The following is a 16,655-nucleotide window of genomic DNA, read 5'->3' on the forward strand; positions in this document are numbered from 1 at the left end:
TATGGATTCACATATATTCCAAATTTCAACCAGAACGTAGCATTACTTCTTGAGATAGGGCACTCACAATGGAAAAAAATTGGCGCTACCCCAATTTAGCTGTTAACACCAAAAGTATATCAGCTTTTATACCCACTAAGGGCTACTTGCCGATAAATTTTTCTTTCATTCCGTTCATTATTTCTTGAGATACAGCAGTCACAATTGACGGCAAAAAACGTTCTATAGCTCAACCCTCGTTTGAGTTATTGACACCAAAATTGAATCAGCACCTGTTCCTGTTAATGGCAACATATGGACCAAATTTTGTTTGATTCAGCCAGTTACTTCCTGAGGAAGAGCAATCACGCGCAACTCAAAAAACGTCCCATTGCTCCACCTCCCTTGGAGGAATTCGCGCCAAAAAACCAATGGGCACACGTTCACATAGGGGCACATATGTGTACCAAATTTCGTTCGATTTCATGCGGTAGTTTTTGCTGTAGAGCGGCCACAAAAAACTGGTCACACACAGACGTGACACACACACATACACACACAGAGACAGACAGACATTTTCCAAAAATAGTCGAAATGGACTCAGCACACCTCAAAACGTTCAAATCCGTCAAAATTCGAAAATTTGCACGAATCCAATACTTTTCTTCTATATATTAGATATAGAAGAAAGTAAAAAACAGTAGTATTGATAACAGCAGCAATGCAGAATTTTTTTTGAAAAAGTTAAAGATTCTTGGCTTATTTCTTCAAAAACTGTGCCTAAACTGGAAAATAATAGAATTTGAGCAGTGTCCCTAATCATTTGGCCACCCACTGTACTTATGCATGAAAAAGTTTTTAAAGACTATATAGGGCCAGGTCGACGAACTAGTACGGGATTCATATAGTTTATATTGAAAAAGAAAAAATTGCATTTAAAATAAGAAAGAATTCGTTTAAAAATGCTAAACTAAGGCAAGTGTTATAATAGTAATTATTGTTTTTCTTTTTATGTATAAAAGTTTTAAAATTTCATTGGAAAAATAGCTTTCGTTATTATTTTTATTTACTTTATAAATACATATATACTTTGTCTACTAATAATTAAAACTTCTCAGCGCAGACTATTTTGCTTCAAACAGAGAGCGACCCACCACAGAGAGGTTTTACTTGTATTTTTGTATGCATAACAAGCTACAACTCTTTAAAGTTTAAGAGGTATTTTTATTCGACAAGTACAAACTAAATATTTACGGAAAATTGATTCCCACAGGTTCTTATTGAAGGCCTGCAATTTGTTTCATTTGATATCTGAGAGACCCGGAACCCCTATAAATAATCATTAAATCACTATTGAAACTTGACGTTAGTAAATATGTAAAGCTATGAGATAAGCTTGGATATCGTAATCGCGCGTAGCTGCTATTTCTGAACTCTTTCCCCTCCTGTGTTCATGACATCACATTGGCTTGGGTCCCGCCTTAAAATGGAAAAATCTCATAAAAGCTATCTTCTACGTATCTTCTGCCTTTTTCATCTGCAAAGCGCTCCGTGGGCAGCTGCAAATACCAGATTCCAGTGAGTGTTTTTTTTTTTCATTTTATTTAAAGATCATTTGCATGTGCACGCACACACACACGTCTGCTGTGGGCAGGTAAAGGGCAGTAGCTTCAAATTTTTGATTTTTGATTTTTTTTTCTTTTTTCCAGTTTTGTCATCTATTGTACGTTAGTTTTACTGCACAAGTTAGCTTATTTGGTTTCCGTTGGAAAAAACAGCGCGGAAAAAAACGTGTTCCAAAATTTCTCTATTGTTAGTATTCAGTCCAAAACTCGTTTCTCCAAATATCTCGAAAACTCATATTCGCAGATACTTCTTTTTACCTGCCCACAGTTATATATATATATATATATATATATATATATATATATATATATATATATATATATATATATATATATATATATATATATATATATATATATATATATATATATATATATATATATATATATATATATATATATATATATATGTGTATAGTAATATAGTGTGTGTGTGTGTGTAACATATGTGTCTGTGTAGAATATGGGTGTTACGTGTGTGTGCGTGTTTACGTAATAAGTTACAAGACGGAAAGAAAGCAAACATAAATATAGTTTCCCTTTAAGCTGCTGAAGTGCGATAAAAGTAATATAGTAGAATGATAATGGTTATTTGACAAAAACCTTTCTTTCTAGTCATTTAAGTGGTACAGTCGTTTATAGAAATGCTTCTTTCTCACAGTAAGTCAATGAACTAAAGTCGTTCAACTTCGTCTGCTGATTAAATTATCTGAACCAATATAGTACTTGTTAATGATCAATCATTGTCTTTTTAAACCAGAAAAAAAAGGGACAGAAAGTGCATTCGAGAAAACTTTAGCTTTCATCAAACACGGCACTCCAGGGGTGTGAGCCAAAGCCGTTTCTGTTGTGTCTTCTGAAATTAATTATCAGACGCTGCTCTGTTTCTATAGTTGGGTTATCATCGTCTGTGAAGAAAATATGGATGCATATTGCAGAGGGAAAACGGAGGTGGTATTAGTAACGGTAAAACATAAACTTTATGCCTACACACCAACGCGTACTCTGTTAAAAAAAAAAAGTGTAGGGTTACCAGTATTTTTGGGTTAACGTTTCACGAACTCTGAAGTGTGTAGTATCATTGTTTTAAAAACTCAAATTGTTGGAGGAATTTTGCACAATGGGTTCCGTAGAATTCAAAGCGCACGCATAAAGATCAGAACTGGCGCAGAGCAGGGATGCTCCTTTTAGCGAAACGAAAACCAGCTTTTGTGGTCGAGCGGTAAAAGCTCTTGCTTTGCGACCTCTCTGTGAGATTCGCGTTGTGGATTCGAAGAGCACTCAGGGTATTTCCTCTCTTAGTGCAATAAAATGCCTTGCTTGCAGGGCTGCGGAGTCGGAAGGAAAATTTCCGACTCCGACCCCGACTCCGACTCCTGGATTTTTAAACGCCCGACTCCGACTCCGGATTTTTTTTTAAAAAATTTAATTGTATTTTTTCAACTCCCTCTCCCTTCAGGGGAGGGGGGAAAACCTCTAAGCAAAGATTGAAATATTAATTCCTTTTTATAAAATTTTTTTGTTTTTTATTGTGAGCCCAAGACGCATACTACGTTAGAATTTCAATTTAAAAATCACATTTTCCCATAGTTACGAGTTAAAAAGTGAGATGACTTAAAAACCCCTTTAAAAAATTTGAAAAGAATTATCTGTAATTTGCCCCCCTTTAATGTTTAACAAATAGATATTGATCAAATCGTGTGCTTTCAATTTTTGAAAACTGTAGTTTGAGAGAAAAAAAGCTTTTTTTCTAAATCCAAGTTCTTGAGAGGGGGTGGTTTGTCCCGGGTGACACCCATCTGGTAGATGACACCCAAAGTTAATTTCAGAGTTTATAAAAAATATAAGCATTTTAATTCTGAAAATTTTCGTGAATATATTTTAAATTATATTTTATCAATAAAATTTCAACGAAAATAGGGCACATATACGTCAGGAGCTAATTTTACGCGAAATGCGGCGGTATACAAATTTGTACGAATAGCTTTTACTATACCTATATTTCCACTTCGCTAAATTTTTAATTTAAACTTTATTGGCTGCATTAGAATTAACCTTAATATGAAGATTTTAAGATTAACTGCAATTATTGAGTGTTGTAATCAAGAAATCATTTACACTTATTTTGTTCCATACTTTTTAGTGAGAACCAAGCTTATAGAAAGTCTTAATAAAGAAAAAAAACATTAGAATATTTCATCGAATCTTTTGGATTCGTGCTTTCGCACTAGAACTTCTTTGATTGTCGATCACCCTTAAACGTTTCAATCTTAGCTACGGGCCTCGACTTACTAATTTGTTACGTTTCTTTTACTATTTTATAACTGAGATCGAACAAAACACTATATTTCTATTTTTATTTGAAAGTGATTACTTGAAAATGTTAGGCAACAAAACCGTTTGCTGACAATTGCTATTAGTTCCGTTAAAAAGCAAGCAAAATAGGGGACGGCTACAGAAAGTTCGGTAAGCACTCAAGCTGGCTGATTGCCATAATGGCAGTTATTTTCTCATTAGTATCTTTTTATACATGTAATCTAACCAATTGGTAGTCAGTTTTTAAAAAATGTAAGGAGAGTCAGTGAAAAGGAAAGAAAAAAAGCAGCCCGGAGTCGAAGTCGGCATGTTTTCTAACGACTCCGACTCCAACTCCTTTACCCCAAAATCAGTCCGACCCCGACTCTTCGACTCCGACTCCACAGCCCTGCTTGCTTGTACATAAAAATAAATAAATGATTGGTGTATATAGGTTGTGAAAAAGCATGAACTCGATAAACATTGAATAAACAAATAACTAAAAGCAAGAGCTTTAAAGAAGGGATTTCTAGGATGATTTTTTATACTGTTATAATGAAATTTCAAGTACTGTAAATTACTAATTAATTTTTGTACTTTCAATTAAAAAGGCAAAGAAAAAAATTATTACTTGATCATTTAATGTATCTAGATAATTTAAACCTTCGAACAGTTAACTTGAAGACTTGAAGTATAAGTATGTCTAGTGCCTAGCAGGCACTATACTTATACCCTTATATATACATGTGTGTGTGTGTGTGTGTATTGCTCATGTTCAATACATTTGCACGGGTTTAGCTTTTTTGCGCATTATTTGCTATCTGTTCCCAGAATTTCAAACTTTAGCTTTAAATATTGATATGTTTGAACAAAAGGAACCATTATGCATCATAATATGACGTATTAACTTTCTAAAACAACCTGTTGTATTTTTTAAATAATGATTTGTACGTGTTGTGGGAAGAAGATATTATCAGGAGATAAAATTGAGTGTCCACGAATCGGGAATATAATAAAATACAATAAACTCCCGATTATCCGAGGAATAGGGTGGCACGGAAACCGCGGATAGGTAAAAACCGCGGATAATCCGAATAATAGGTAAAAAATGATACTTGTGTATACAATAGCTAAAAAATATGAATAATACTCACACATGCATTTATATTATAGCTAAAAACATAGCATCTACTAACGTTGAATGAGAAAAAAGATATATCTTCTTCTTTTTAAACATGTGAAGTTTAATTTCATATTTCAGAAAGTCTTCAAATTTGTATACACTTAACTTTCGTGTTTTCGTTTTTAAATGAATAAATACTATTTTGCTCTTTTTACTTACTGCTACTTTAGTTTTATGAGTAAGCAAGAAGCTAGATTTTAAATCACGTCAAAAAGGTGTGTTTTAAGTTCTTTCACTTAAAACAGAAAACAAATGCAAGTAACGATTGTTTCTCATAATTATTGCTAACCCAGGCAACGCCGGGTATTTTTGCTAGTCTATATATATAAAAATGGACTTTGGTAAATTTGTTCCCTAAGATCTTAGAAACTACCCGGCAGATTTGGCTGAAACTTTCACCGTTTGTTCTTTTTGGTACTGGGGAGGTTTGTAGATCAGTTCGAAAAAAATCCGATTGTTAGTTCCTTTTTTATTCTAATATGTCCAAATTTTCTCATAAATGCCCCAATATGACGGTGAAAAAATACGTGCACATATTAAAATTATGTGTCCCTCGAAAGCGCTTATTTTTCTGCTGAAGATGGCATCTGTTAGAAGGTTTTAAGTTGTATGAAAAACGAGATATGAGCTTTTTTTGTTTCATGTTCGAAGGCTCTCCTCAATCCAATTCATTATTTAGTGTATCATCTCAACTTTGAGTTGATAGCTAGAATTGTTGTACTCTTCAATATTTTTGCGTTTCATGTGACTGTTCGAGGCTTTTCTCAAGTCAAGTCTTAAAGTAACGTTTTTTCACAAGATTGGCTGATAATAAATGAATTTGGCTGATTATTTTCCATTTAAATGGAACTTTAATGAAATTATTGTTATATTTTTATTATTTGTGCGATCAGACTCATGATACAATCTACCAGTAGTAATCTCGCCAAACTCTTTGCAAAGATTTCAGTAGCTTATGCAAATACATTTGTGCAATTTTTTCAATTGTCGCTGTTTTTGAAGCCAATGTTTTTTAACTCTCACCATGTAAACAAAATATCGCCATTAAAAGAATCTTTAAAACTTTTTTCAAGATGTAAAACAATCCACGATAAACTTAATTAGGCAAATCCATTAAAAAGCACAAAACCTTACAGAAATTTTTCTTTTTGCACATTTTCAAACAATCGCCAAATTTTACTACTCAATTTGGAAACATTTTGGATGAAAATGTTTAGCTCCATGTTATGGTGACTAGACGTATCTCAGGATTTGGCGACAATATCTTTTTGACGAAAATTAGTAACAGACCGTTTTACAATTTTTGTTAGCCGGCCGAAAACATGGATTTTAGCTGTATTAATGAAGATTTTTACTATTAATTTTAATGTAATGGAGATTTTTAGATGAGCCGTTATCGTTATTTCAGAATGGTTGATGCTGATGTTGATTTTAAGGGACTGATGTCGATATTCTAAGATGACGTTTCGAGAATTCATTAAAAAGGGAATTTTTTGAAACTATTGTGCCAATTCTGTTGGGGTTAAAAAAGGGTGTCTTCCCAGTTTAGCGACATTTCGTCCCCCTCCCCCCGTTTTCTGATTTAATCATACCTTTTGATATATTAAAATATTAAAGTCGGGAGGAAGTTTGAAGTGTCGGCAAAACTGGGAATAAACCAAAACCAAAAACAGAATGTTGATGTTATTTTGAAAATATTTCTTATTCCGAAGGGAGGAGGGGGGGGATGACTACTTTCCTTATTCAGATAGATATTTTTAGAGGGACTGTTGACGATATTTTAAAACTAAAACCCTCATTCTAACTGAAATCTGAACGTTTTTTCCACTTCATAAGTATCCAAGTTTTGAACGTTTTATGTGTTTAAAAAGTATAGTAGCTTATTCAGTAAATTATCGCCCATTAACCAGGGCAAAAGCAGTAATATGTGAAATACACCGCCAGCTCAGTCATTTCCAGCCGAGGAAATGACTGAGCTGGCGGTGTATTTCAAGTATAGTAGCTTAGTCTATATATATATAAATGGATTTTGGTAAATTTGTTTCCTAAGATCCCAGAAACTACCCGGCAGATTTGGCTGAAACTTTCACCGTTTGTTCATTTTGGTGCTGGGAAGGTTTATAGACCAGTTCGAAAAAAATCCGATTGATAGTTCCTTTTTTATTACAATTTTAGTCCCAATTTTCGTACAAATGCCCTAATATGGGGGTAGAAAAAACCGTGCACATATTAACATTATGTGTCTCTCGAAAGCGCTAATTTTTCTGCCGAAGATAGCATCTGTTCGAAGTTTTTAAGCAGTATAAAAAACGAGTTATGAGCTTTTATGTTCCCTATTCGAAGGCTTTCATCAATCCAATACATTATTTAGTGTATCATCTCAACTCCCATTCGATAGCTAGAATTGTTGTATTGTTGAATATTTTTGTGTTTCGTCTGAATTTTTGAGGCTTTTCTCAAGTCAAATCTTAAAGTAACGGTTTTCCACAAGATTGGCTAAAAATAAATGGATTTGGCTGATCATTTTCCATTTAAACGGAACTTAAATGTAATTAACGGGTTTTTTTGCATAAAGATTCAGTAGCTGATGCATTTGGTAGTTTTTTCAACTGTCGCTGTTTTTGAAGCCAAAGGCTATGTAATAATGTTTCTGAGCTTACACCATGTAAACAAAATATCGCCAATCAAAGAATCTTTAAAAAAAAACTTTTTTTACTGTGTAAAATAATCCAGCAATTAAATAAGGCAAATCCATAAAGAGCAAAAAACTTAGATAAATTTTTATTTTTGCGCAATTTCAAACAATCGCTAAATTTTACTAATTATTTTGGAAACATTTCGGATGAAATCATTTAGCGCCATTTTATTTTGACCAAAAGTATCTCAGCATCTGGTGACAATATTTCTATAATAAAAATTAGTAAGAGCGGGGAGTATTATCGAAGGTGTCCCAAAATGATTCTCGCAAATTTGGTAACATTTTAAACCGCACTAAGTGCCCACAATAATTGAAATTTCCTAAAAAAACTGAAACAAGTGTAAGGGGAACACGGGCGGCTACATTTTTTAAAACAGTTCGTACATCAATAGCCATACAGAGAAGGTTTTAGATGTAAAAAAAAAGTACAAGCGGATAAATTTTTTTAAACATGTAAAGTTTAATTTCATACTTCGGAAATTCTTCAAATTTGTATACGCTTAAATGTCGTGCTTTCGTTTCTAAATGAATACTATTTTCTTCTTTATACTTATTGCTATTTTAGTTTTATGAGTAAGGAAGAAGCTCGATTTTTAATCACGTTAAAAAGGTTTGTTTTGAATTCTTTCCCTTAGGACAGAAAACAAGGGCAAGTAACGATTGTTTCTCATAACTATTACTGACCCGGGCAACGCCGGGTATTTTTGCTAGTAATATATAAAAATGGAGTTTGGTAAATTTGTTCCCTAAGATCTCAGAAACTACCCGGCAGATTAGGCTGAAACTTTCACCGTTTGTTCAGTTTGGTACTGGGAAGGTTTATAGACTAGTTCGAAAAAAATCCGATTGATAGTTCCCTTTTTATTCCAATTTTTGTCCCAATTTTCGCATAAATGCCCCAATATGGGGGTGGAAAAAAACGTGTACATATTAACATTACGTGTCCATCGAAAGAGCTAATTTTTCTGCTGAAGATGGCATCTGTTAGAAAGTTCTAAGTTGTATGGAAAACGAATTATGAGCTTTTTAGTTCCATGTTCGAAGGCTGTCATCAAACAAATTCATTATTTAGTGTATCATCTCAACTCCCAGTTGATAGCTAGAATTGTTGCATTGCTGAATATTTTTGCGTTTCGTCTGACTGTTCGAGGCTTCTCTCAAATTAAATCTTAAAGTAATGTTTTTCGCAAGATTGGCTACTAATAAATGGATTTGGTTGATCATTTTCCATTTAAACGGATTTTTAATGTAATTAACGGTTTTTTTTTAAATTATTATTTATACTGATTGGACACTTACTCTTTATCCAATCAAATATCAGAAATATCGCCGAAGTTTTTGCAGAAAGATTTCAGTAGCTGATGCATTTGGCAGTTTTTTTAAGTGTCACTGTTTTTGAAGCCAAAGACTAATAATTTTCTCAGCTTTCACCATGTAAACAAAATATCGCCAATGAAAGAATCTTTAAAAAATTCTTTTTTACTGTGTAAAAAAATAATCCATAAACATCACAAAACACTTCCATTAATTTTTATTTTTGCACAATTGCAAACAATTGTTAAATTTTACTACTTATTTTGGAAACATTTCGGACGAAACTGTTTAGCGGCATTTTATGGTGACCAAAAGTTTCTCAGCATCTGGCGACAATATCTCTGTAATGTAACGAAAATTAGCAGCATATCGTTTTACAAAGTAAGGGAAAGAGGGAGAGCATTATCGAAGGTATCCCAAAACGATTCCCGAAAATTTGGTAAAATCGCACCAAGAGCCCACAATGATTGGAATTTCCCAAAATTACTAAAGCAAGTATAAGGGGAATACGGGCAGCTACATTTTTTAAACACTTCGTACTTCAATAGCCATACAGAGAAGGTTTTAGACTTCATGTTAAAAAAAAAGTATCAAAAGATAAATCGTTTTAAGCATGTGAAGATTAATTTCATGTTTTGGAAATTCTTCAAATTTGTATATGCTTAAATGTCGTGCTTTCGTTTCTAGATCAATTCTATTTCTTTCTTTATACATATTGCTATTTTAGTTTTATGAGTAAGGAAGATGCTCGATTTTTAATCATGTCAAAAAGGTGTGTTTTGAATTCTTTCACTCAAAACAAAAAATAAATGCAAGTAACGATTGTTTCTTATTATTATTACTAACCCCAGGCAACGCCGGGTATTTTTGCTAGTATAAGCTAAAAGCAAACACTAACACAACCATTAGCTTCAAAAACACTTAATGACCGTTAAGACAAAAAAAAAAAAATGTGAAAAGTCTCGGTGATAATTAGGGCTCGACCGATGGCATTTTTTGGCCGATGGGCCGATGCCGATTGTTGGCCGATTGTTCAAAGATGGCCGATGGCCGATGGCCGATTGTTTTCCTCCAAATGGCCGATGGCCGATGGCCGATGCCGTTGGCCGATGGCAAAAAAAAAAAAAATCAAACAGAAATAAATTGATAAAATTGTCAGGGATTTAAAAGATCGTTGATTCATTTCACTTTACTTCCGTTCTACGAATAAGGAATTGTAATCACAAAAAAAAAAAAAAAAAATCAGATTTTGACCTAAATTTCTATTTTACGATCACCCAATTTAAACTTCACAAGTTTTTTCGGCACATCTGATGTACATGCATATGTACCTAAGAACATATAGATGACCGAAATATCCATTTTGAACGCCTCCTCAGTTAATTATCACAAATTCTCTAATGATGTCTTCATGCGCGTAAACTTGCGTCACTCAAAAACTTTATGAAATAGTAAGTTGAAAACTCATATGTACGTATTATTATCTAAAAGTTAGAGGACAAGTTGTATAAAACCTTACCCTGAATAGTTCACATTACCGAAGCACATCGATCTACAAAGTAGTCACCTATATATATGCAAATTGAACATATAACTAAGATTTCAGAAAAAGATTGTAATGATGTATGGATTTAGGAACACTAAACATAGTTAAAAAACATTAAACTATGTTGTTTAATCATTCCCAAAAAAAAATAAATAATAATAATAAAACAATGAAACCTTCAACAAATTACGCAATTAAAGTGGAAAGATTGCACGTAGACATTTTTTAGTCATCAAATTAAACAAAAAAGGTAACAGATAAATTACAATATTTAATCATAATAGGAATATTTTTATACTTATTTAAAATTTATGAATAGAAAATCTTGCATTTTTCAGAAAACTAAAACAGTGACATAAATTTTGCTGAAAAAGAAAAAGCCATAAAAAGAGCGAGGTTCTTAAAACGCAGCTACAATAAACAAACTCAATATTTACACCAAGTTAATAACTGAATACATATACTACTTGATATGTTGTTTGCACACATAATATTAAACAATTTGATTGTTTAATCTTTTATGAAGCTTTACAAACATGTTCAAATTAAATTGTTCAATATAACAATAATTTTCTGAAATTTAAAAAATTCCATAATAGAAAATCCTTGAAACTTTTCCATAAGAAACGAAAATAAGTTATTCATTGATTTTATATAAATACATTAAAATAGTTACTTACGACAGAAAAAAAATCGATCGCAAAAAAGATGGCGCATTACAAAATGGGGGGGGGGGGTCACCCTCTGATTTTGCAGTAACTCACACTTCGACCCCAACCTCGGCCTAATTTAATGCTCTAAATTCTTTTTAAACAATAGATAAAGTTTTTGAAAAAAATCTCTAATTTTATGAATGGTGTTAGTTTTAAACAACTCAAAAGTACAACTAGAGTTTAATTTCAAAAATTGAGGGAGTGGGAGGAGGGACGCGCAAGTGTTCTTGGAAATTTAAAAAATAGTCGTAAAAAATAGAGTTCAAAATAATCATAAACATTGAGCAGAAAAACCCTTTCAAAACTTGCACCCGAGTTTGTTTTGATGTGCAGTGGCGGATTTAAAATATAGCAAATGTTGCAATTGCGCGAGAGGCACCATAACCATAGTGGCACCGTAGGAGTTAGAAAAATGCTTGTGATAAATGTTTTACAACTTCTGTGATAGGGAAATAGGGCCCCAAAATGTATTTCGACGGGCCCCAAACTTGTAACTCCGCCGAAGCGATACAGAAAAGACTGCATTACTATGATTTATATTACAAATTATCAAAAAATACCCGGCGTTGCCTGGGTCAGTCATAATTGCGAGAAACAATCGCTACTTTCTTTCGTTTTCTGTTTTAACTGAAAGAACTCAAAACACATCGCTTTGACGTGATTAAAAATCGAGCTTCTTCCTTACCCATAAAAGTAAAATAGCAATAAGTATAAAGAACGAACGAATATTAATTTAGAAACGAAAGCACGAATTTAAGCATATAAAAATTTGAAGAATTTCCAAAATACGAACTAACAAAAACAAAGATCACTAAAAAAAAACCATGCGCTTTGTTTAATTAAATAGTACACACACAAAAAAAAGCTCTCTACTAGGTTTCCTTAAGGGTGCAAAAAGTAGAGTTCGAGTTAAATGACTTTAAACTCATGTTTGCTCCGGAGAAGCCTTGATTCAAAGTTTTCATTATGATTACTTTTAATATTGCTGTTGTTAGGCAACGAATTTTTGTAACAATGGGTTTTATATTCGCGACTCCAGAGCTCGAATACGCTACCTTGCGGTGAAAAACCAATGCTAAAGAAAAAGGTAAAACATTCCATTCCACGTGTTTTCTTTGGGGTAAACTACAGGCTTCTAGCAGTTTGTGGTGTTATGTAATTTCAGAAGAATAGAAAAGAAGGCTTCTGACAAACACGATGAAAAATTAATGTCATTCACTACGCGTCAAAGCAAGTTTTACGGTATTTTTTTGTTTTACCTTTTTCATCCGCCATTAGACAGTGGCTGCTGCGCCCCCTATAGATTATTGGAGTTGCGAATTTAATCATTTAATGGGGAAATTATATGAAATTTACTGTTTTCCACCATAACTTTTTAAAACTAAGTTTATAAGGAATAAATTGTAGCCTAAGTTGCTCCCGGATAATATAGCTATATATGGTGAAAAGAATTATTAAAATCCGTCCAGTACTTTTGAAGTTTACCCCCGGACATCCCCACAGAAGCAGCCATATATATATATATATATATATATATATATATATATATATATATATATATATATATATATATATATATATATATATATATATATATATATATATATAAATGAATGTTTGTCTGTATGTCATCCATGAACTCAAAAACTACCCGGCAGATTTGGCTGAAACTTTCACCGTTTGTTATTTTTGGTACTGGGAATGTTTATAGACCAGTTTAAAAAAAATCCGATTGATAGTTCCTTTTTTATTCCAATTTAAGTCACAATCCATTGGATAAATACGAATAAAATTATCGGGTGCAGAAATTAATTCGCGTGAAAGATCTCATTGATAAGAAGTTAACTGTTGCCATTTTTCTTGAGTTTGAACAAATAAATTCTTTCTTTATTGTTTTATGGCTTTTCATGCAACGGGGGGATTTAAAACTTTTTCTATTTGATATTTTTAGCGATTGATTGAGCTTGCAAACTGCGTGAGTACAAAATTTGAGTATAGTCACGGCTTCACTTGATACCTGGACCGATTATTATGAAAATTGCTATATATGTGTATTTTTCCACGGAGAAGGTGCATAATATGCTCATTGAAGCCACTCACCACCAGGTGGCACTGCAGAGTAGCAACTTCTGCCCCGTTCAATCGATTGTCATGAAAATCTGTATAATGATATTTTTTTTTGTTTTTATTTATTTATTTATTTATTTATTTATTTATTTATTTTTTTTTGTCGTAGCAACGCGCGTCGGGTACAGCTAGTTTATGTATAAAGATGAGGATACAACTCCTAAGAAAGCAATAAATGTCATGCTTGCTCCGGAGAAGCCTTGATTCAAAATTTTCATTGTGATTACTTTTAATATTGCTGTTGTTAGGCAACGAATTTTCCAAACAATAGGTTTTATATTTAATCATAACATGGGGAAATTACATGAAATTTAATGTTTTCCACCATAACTTTTTAAAACTAAGTTTTTAAGGAATAAATTATAGCCTAAAATGCTCCCTGATGATGTAGCTATCTATGGTGAAAAAATGGTTAAAACCTGTCCAGTAGTTTTGAAGTTTACCCCGGACATCCCCACAGAAGTAGCCATTTATATATATAGATATCGAAAAATTAAGAATTACCGTCGGCTCAACCGGAATCTAACAAAATGACACAAAAACCGGTTTTGCCATCTCATATTTGTTTCCAAGGTGTCCAATTCGGCAATATATTACCAAATGATCGTCAGTCTGAGACGCTATATTAGTTTTGCATTGAAATAAGTAATTAATAGCCACAAAAATTGAGTAAACAGGCTTTTCAGAACACCCGATCGAAAACAAAAAAGGAAGTGCACAACTGGAAGTGCACACCCCACATGCGAAAATTATCCTTCTATAGCTTACGATTTTTGAGTTATGACTTATGAGAGGTACGTACGTACATCCAGCAGCAAGGAACAACGCAATAATAAACTTGTTTGGTACTTGAATGCAGTATTAAAAACTCTTTCAGGGGTGACTAAAATAGAAATTCACACTGAAATTTAGTAAACAATTTTATATGAAAACAACCTTTACTTTGTATTAAAAAGTAAAACATCAAAGGTTTTTTCAAAAACATCGGCCAGTTCCATCGGCTTTTCGATGTTTTTAAGGCCGATGGGCCGATGTTTCCTGCAATTTAGCATCGGCCGCCGATACCGATGCCGATGGAAAAATTGTTGAACAATCGGCGCCGATGCATCGGCCAGGCCGATGCATCGGTCGAGTCCTAGTGATAATCCGACTGCCGATAATCGAGAGTCGTCTTAGACGTTTTATACAGTTCTAGGTCACGTGCCACTAAAAACAGCATTTCATTGGTCGATCAGGATGACAAGTTTTGTTTCAGCGACTTGAATACATATACTATAGACAGCTTTGCTCCAGCAATTAGTTTTCAATACATATTTTCCATTACTTATAGCCAGTTTTCGGGTGAATGAGTGTCATCTTTTAAAAGATCGTGCCAAAAAAGTATAAAGAACTTCGCTTTAGTTAAATTTTGGTGAAATATGAATAACACGAGTTTTACAACGTCATTACTCAAATAATTCCAAACATTTGTTCTGCACATTTTTGCAGTTTTCTGTACGTTTTGGAATCAAGACCGCATCACATTTGATACCCTTTTCGAAGTTGTCTAGTACTTCCACGCGTGTTTGCTCCACGTACGATAAGTTAAAAGAAAAGAAAAAAAAGGTCGAATTTCCATTAATCAAGATCTTATGTTCCCTGCATTTTATACGTCCAGCGACATGTCGAAAACTTTCATTCATCACGTGTTATATAAAAAAAAATCCTACCAGGAATATTTTCTGTTTAATAAAACCTCATCTTTCGTTGGTGTAATATTTTCCCTCACTTTACTATTACACCATACGATGGAAATAAATTCTCGGAAATGGACGTGCTTCACTAAACATGAATCCATGGCAACAGTGGAAATGTTGTCCACATTTATTTAATGGGAAACTGAAGCAAAAGACACCATATATAGGCTAGTTTGGTTACCTTTGCATCGATCACTAACTGAACTGGGATTTGTGTTTGACAAACTACTGGTCTCCATGCTTGCGAAAGATCGAAAGAATTAAAATCAATCGTTCTCATGACAGATGGAAACAGAAAGTGCAAAATAACGAAACTTTTGTGAACTTGTGAAAAATGGCTTTTTTTCTATGGATCGACGTAATCTGTGTGAATAAAGATCCTGTTTTAACGAGAGGAAAAAACGGAGAGGAAAATATCACAGAACACAATATGTTCTTAAACAGTTGTGTACACAGTATAATGTGATAAAAAGACGGGGTCACGAGGGGTGTCAGTGTTCCAGATATGGCATTAAGTTATCCTTTTACGTCTAACGTCTCAAAATTTAAACGTCGCGACGTTTTTAGTGAAAATTTACACACGTAAGGAGGTATATATGCTTTGGTGATAAATTTGCAAGAAATCAACAAAATATGGGCATAAGTTACTGACATTTAAATAGAGTGATTAACAAGTTACGAAGCACTCAAAACGAACACTTTGTTATGAAACCATTACATTTTAGCAATGAAACTGCTTTCAAACTGTTAGATGTTATTACATTTTAGTAAATTTCAGCAAGCCCAGAGCTGGCAAATGATGAGATACTAACCAAAAACAAATTAAGAACAAATTATTTCTAGAACATTCTTCACAAATCAGCAAATGCGGAGTCCAACGTGCGGAAATAAACCATACTACCACGGTAGACTTAATACAATGTCAAACGTGCCCGGTCTGGAAAATGTTGTAATTTCATCTCTGTAGGAAAAAGTGAGTGAAATTTCAGATGAAATAGTTCAAAGGATGCAGTGCCATACCTTTGATTTTTACATTGCAATCTAAGGCCAAAACTTGAATCTGCCGCCTAACCTTTCTACCTTCAAATTTCTATCTCAAGTTCTAAGTAATACAGTATAACCTGGTTTGTACGGACAAACTGGAACTAAAAACAATCCATAAAAACGAAATTCTGAATAATCCGAATAATATGGGGAATAAGATACAGTCGACTCCCGCTACAACGCGATCCGACTTACGCGAAATGGCTATAACGCGATTTTTTCACCAGTAAAGAATTTTAGGCCTAACGCGAATTCCTCACCAATTCCTCACCAGCAACGCGAAATTTTTCGGTGGGAATCGTGGTGTGTATGTATTGGCTTTGTAATTGACTACAATTTTTTTTTTCGTGAATATATACCTTCATCCCTCTTGCATCACTGAAAGCGGAAGTTCC

The 16,655-nt window shown here is 33.4% G+C and overlaps 1 protein-coding gene across 1 annotated transcript in view; it reads left to right on the forward strand.

The window, feature by feature from the left end:
* The first annotated feature begins 1,513 nt into the window (after nt 1-1,513).
* LOC129233289 (phosphoserine phosphatase-like) overlaps nt 1,514-16,655 on the forward strand; it is an 83,883-nt gene continuing 68,741 nt past the window's right edge. The window contains exon 1 of the mRNA XM_054867337.1: nt 1,514-1,557. The gene's annotated coding sequence lies outside the window, so the exon portion shown is untranslated. The remainder of the gene's footprint in view (nt 1,558-16,655) is intronic.

The sequence above is a fragment of the Uloborus diversus genome, unplaced genomic scaffold (assembly GCF_026930045.1).
Source record: "Uloborus diversus isolate 005 unplaced genomic scaffold, Udiv.v.3.1 scaffold_312, whole genome shotgun sequence".
NCBI lineage: Eukaryota > Metazoa > Arthropoda > Arachnida > Araneae > Uloboridae > Uloborus > Uloborus diversus.